Consider the following 5639-nt stretch of genomic DNA (forward strand, 5'->3'; position numbering starts at 1 on the left):
ATCTAAATGCTATGTACACTATATACATGTCCCTAGGGGCTCATATATGGATTTTGTCCCCATACTCCTCTGTAACACTATTATGAGGGTATATACTCTAAATTTCGTCAAAAAATTATCACAATAAAACGCAAAAATTCAATGCATCTCACAAAACATTGCCCTCTAATAGTCATAATGTTAGGTCTGCATTCAAAATGCCTCCCCCCTTCCTATTTGGAGTCATCCTTTACGACAGGGTATCGCAAAGGGTATGTGTTGTGCTTGGGCAATTAAAAGTTGTGCCTATGCAGGCCTTGTAATGTAGCCCTATTATGCATACACAGTCAATGCATGAAAAAGATTTATGTTGTGCAAGATGTGGGTATAAGCAATTTGCTTATTGGCATTCGTTGGCGAGGCTTCTTATTCTAAGCAATGTAATGGTCTTTGAAGCTCATGTATCGTTGCTTGATTGAAGCGACTTGCTCTCTTCTAACTGTACTGTAATCGTAGGAAGAATTGTAAGAATTCAAGCGGCGATGCACTGACAGCAGTTTTGTTGTTCTTCTTTGGGACCCATTTCTTTGCGATTATTGGCTGTTTTGTTGCTGGCTCTCATTTGGAAACCCATACTTACCCGTGCTTCGTTTGTGTTTGAAGAGACTTTTTTGGGATCCAGCTTTTTGTTGTGTGAGTCGACAGTGGTCTTTGCTCCGGCCCTTGTACGCTTGGTTGGGGACGGGATTTAGGCTTTGAATGTTGATACTGTGGTTGTTTTGGAATCCAAATGAATTCCTGACTTTTTTGTGCTTGAATCAACTTCTTTGGAGCCCAAACCTGAGTTTTGAAAGCTAGCGACTTTGTGATATTCTTACTTGTTCGTGCACGCTTTCCTTGTTTTTGTTTTGGTGTTGGATCTTGTGATTTGTCATTAGAGATCTTTGTCTTCTTGATCCATATCTGTTTTTGGCCGATCTGGCTTTTTGGTATCCATATTTGTCGAGCTTTTTGGCTTTGACTTGTTGTCCTGTTCTTTTGACCTATCATGGTTGTTGTTGAAGGGGTTGGTGATAGTGATGGCCTGAGTTGATGATAGGGGATGTCGTAAGATTCATCACTATCGCTACTATCCTCAGCAAGGTTGACTTCTTGTACTTTCCCTTGATTTTTTGGCTGGTAGTGGAAAGTTACTGTCTGTTTGCTCGTGGGTGGTAGTTTCTTGGAGGACTTTTCTAGCCCATTAATTAGAGCATTGTTAGCTCGTTGCTCTGGTCGTATTCCTCCTAGCTGAGTCTTTGCATCCTTATTAGGAGCCATGTATGAGGATGCTTGTGGTGGCTGTGTCTTCACCGAGGACTTTGGAATCCACTTTTGATGCACTTTATTCGTGTAGCGATGACATTGATTCCTGGGTCGTTGATCTTCTTGAAGCTCGAAGTGTTCTACAGAGTCATAGAACTCGTCGTCTTCTTCATCTTTTGATTCTCCACATTTCTTTGTTTGCTCCTTATTTCGAGAGCTTGTTGATGTCTGGATCTCTTCATTTTCCTGGATTACACTTACTGCAAAATAAGGAACGACATCATAGCCATTTTCATCACAAAACTTTGTTGTGGGAGCATCCTCCACGGCGCACACGTCCAGAGTAGCCAAGATGTGTTCCCATCCAAAAGGCTCTAACTCTTCTTCAAGAAATGGTTCTAGGATACAGTCCATATCCTCTATAACCCGTTCTAGGATACATTCCTCACGTTTCAAGCTACCACATTGTGAAGCTCCACACATCCACAGTTCTTTAGGCTTACCTAACCAAGCTGGAAGTTCTGATCCTGCTACTGTGGCGGAATCAAACTCCTCTACCGGTGTTCTCGTCACATCCCTATAGCTATGGTCCCTCAAGTTTATCTTTGTTATGGTTTCCATATGTCTCAGGTATATATGGTCATAACCCCAATCTTGGACCATTTTCAATTGTCGCATGAATGGTCTTCCCAGAATGATTTCATAGTTGTGCTTCCTGCCAAAGTCAACAACAGCAAAAGTGTGTTCATATTCAATGCCACAAGAAGTAACAATTACTTTTTCTAGCAGTCCTAGGGGCTTTTCCTTGTGTCCGTCTGCAAGCTGCAGGGTTGCAATGGCCACACCAGCTCCATTGTCAAGGATTCCCATGGTTTCTACACCATTGAATTCCACAGGAAGGGTGGTGTTTCCATCTTCTCCCTCGTAATACTCACCTACCTTGTTTAATGGCACTGGCCTAGTATTTAGTTGAGGCATTTCAAGCTCTTTGATGCCTTCCTCGATTCGAGTCATTGGGGTTTTTACACCAAATTTCTCTAGACAAATATTTACCCACATTAGCCCACATGTTTGGTCTTATTCTGAGCAACTCGGCTAACATTATTGTACAGGTGACTGGGGTAGATAGAATATCTACTAGCTCCTTTGAATCGATGGCCTTGTTGGGAGACAGTCTCTTTGATGGGACTGCAACCACATCTGACTTGGTCTCGTACTCTCCCATGTAGGACGATAGTGTTCTTAGCGAATGGGGTTGACTATCCATAGATTGTACAGATCCTTTGTCACCCCAACACGATTGCACGTCTAGATTCATTTGAGATCCAGTCTCAAATTCCTCTATTGGTGGTGGAAACACTCCTCGTTCATCACCAGTCTTGTCTACTAGTCTTCTTATGTCATCGGCTTCATTGGCCTCTCTGACTTGTTTCCACAATTCGTCAAAACCATCTATCTCTTTACAATCCTCAGATATAGCTTGGTGAAATCCCTCAGAAGAGTTATCCGTGGTATTCAGTACTATCCTTGGTTCTAATGCTAGGTCTTTGAGGTTCGGTCTGTGCTTATGACTAGAATCTGGCTCTTTTAGTTCCTGGTTTGGTGGGATTACATGTGTAGGCATGACACATATCACATCCTCAGGTTTTGCAACTGGTGGTTCTAGTAAAGCTTGGGCTGTTTGAATCATTTTATGGCACATTTCAAACCTTTTCTTTTCTAGTTCCGCATAGGGATATGTCATCCACCTGTGTTCTTGGGTTTGGTTGTTTTTGAGCCTCGCATCATAGGCTTTCAAGAGGGCATCTAATGTCTCATTAACCTTCTCTACCAACACAGATCCTTCTGAACTAGCACTTCTCGGTTTCTCATCCGTGGATGGTTCTTCTAGAGGTTTAACCATCTGTGTAAGAGAAGGTGCCTCCTTTTCCTCATGTTGTTTTATCTTCTCCTCAGCTTCGGTAAGCTTCTCAGCTAGGGATTTTTGCTCTCGTTCCCTGCATGCTTTCATCCTAGTCTTTCTAGCTTTCCAACTATTTCGTTTGCTCTTGGTTTTCTGACTTGGTGCGTCTGTCTTTGGTCCATCATCTGTCTTTGGACTCATGTCACTTTCTGTGTTCTTTGTCTCTAGATTCTCATCAGCTTTCTTTTGAGCTTGTGCTCTCGTAACCACTTGAACTGGTACGACATTTTCATTTTCTGAGCTACTAGGTAGCTGAACAATCCCTAATACATTTTTCGTGATTTTCCTGATTTGGTTTGGTTTTTTCGGGCAATCGGGGATCAAGTGAGTGATGCCACACTCAAGACAATAGGCATTTACTTCAGTGATCTCCGTATGAGGACATTGTTTGACCAAGTGGTTGTCACGACTTTTGTGACAATCTGTCTCTACTTGAGGAGATTCTTTTAGCATTTCCTCTTGGCTATAAGCAAGCTTTGACCTAGATACGCCGTTATTTTCAATGAATCGCAATGTCCTTTCGTCCATTTCATACCTTCTTTCTTTCGACTGAAACCCAGGAGGTGGAGGTTGTACCGGCCTCACCACTCCATGTGTTTCTCTCACATTTTGTTGCTCTGAAGGGTAGTACTCACTTTGGTTGCTATACCACATTGTAGCTGGTACTGGCATTGGTTTATTTGATGCTTCCATCATTGGCATGTATCTCATGTCTACCGGCATTCTAGCACCTGGCAGCGGAGGTTGTTGTTTTAAGACAAGTTGTGGCCTTAAAACTCCTACTGGTCCTGGCGCATTCCCCGTAATGTATCTAGGTGGAGTAGGTGCTTCTGGAACAGGTTGTGTACATACCTCTCCCTAGCATTTTCCATGCTATAATAGCACTCTTCCCTCGTATGGTTCGTCCATTTTCTCTCAATTTCACACCACTTCGGCTCTCCCGAATCAGACCTTACAAGAGGAATCAACCTCTTGACCAAGTCGTCGATAAGCTTTTCTTGATCAATAGGTGTCGTTGGCTTGGCAATGGACTCACTTATCTGTGAAACACTGTGCTGAGAGGATGTGTCATCTCCTTGACTCTTTAAGTCCTTTTCTTTGTATGCCTCACAGTTATCCACTAGATAAAGAGCTTCTTTGATCAACTCGTTTAGCGTCGTCCTCCTTATCATATGCAAATCCTTCTAAAGGCCCGCATGTCTCATTCCCTGGATAAAGATCAGCATCAATCGTGCTTGCATAGGTAATTCCGCTCTCGGACAGAGCTTAACATATCTCTTGAGCCGTAATGATGCTTTGCGTACTAATTCATCCTCTTTCTGTTTGAATCTATGGATTTGCGAGACCGTGTTGTGAGCAATGCCTTTTGGCGAGAATTCTTCAATAAACTCCTCAAACCGCTCATCTAGGGTCTCAAAATCCCATTTTTCCACCGAGTCGAACCATGTAGCTGCATCATCTTCTAGAGTCAATCCAAATCCCGCAAACTGTGTCGCAAAATCTGAAACTTCCTCTGCTCTAATCACTCTTTTAAAAGCCGTTACGTGATCTCTCGGATCTTTATCTCCGGAGTATTTTCTGTTTACCCATTTCTGGACTTGAGATGGTCTAACTCGTCGATTGTCTACAAGTCTAACCAGAGACTCTCCCAATCCTTCTCTCGTTATCGCTCTTGAAGGGAATCCTGGTGGCTCTCTTCTTGGAATTCCTATAGGAATTCTCGTGTTTGGTGGAGGCATTTGTGGTCCTTCATTGACCAAATATCCACCTCTTTCTAGTACAGTCTGTGGATTTGTGCTTTCTACAACTCTGTATTCTCGTCCATACTTGTCGACAACTATAGATCTCCATTGACAGTCGACTCCGTATGTGTAGACATATAAGAGCTTGTAATCCGTTATCTCTTCTAGGTATGGATCTGAGCACCTATAAAGATTGACCTCATTGTCGTCAATGTATCTATATAGTCCTTCACTCTCATGACCAATCATCCAAACTCTCTCAACATTATGGATCTTTATCAATTGCAAGTTTGGAAGATCCATTGAGGGAGGATATTCCTCTATCGTCGGGATCTCCAAGCTTGTGTAAGCTGCGTTTGAATCTAGGGTAGACATGATTTTTGGCCTTAAGAGCTTTTGCTTGGTTCAAGTAGACTTAGTCCACTATGTTCAAGTGCTTTGGTTAGGAAAAAGTCGAAACTATGTCCAAAACTGCAACCATTTCGTCACAATTCTCGCAAATTGTCGCTTTTAGACACCCCTGACTTCCGGATGAATTTTGAGGCCTTAAATGAGGTTTTTTTCAAAATGGAACTAAATGGTTGCCGTAGGCATACATTTAGTTTATGTTTTGCTCTAAGATCTGTAGAGCCGCTCTCAGGCTACGTTTT

This window comes from Adiantum capillus-veneris, chromosome 17, assembly GCF_014529385.1.
Source record: "Adiantum capillus-veneris isolate H3 chromosome 17, ASM1452938v2, whole genome shotgun sequence".
Classification (NCBI taxonomy): Eukaryota; Viridiplantae; Streptophyta; class Polypodiopsida; order Polypodiales; family Pteridaceae; genus Adiantum; species Adiantum capillus-veneris.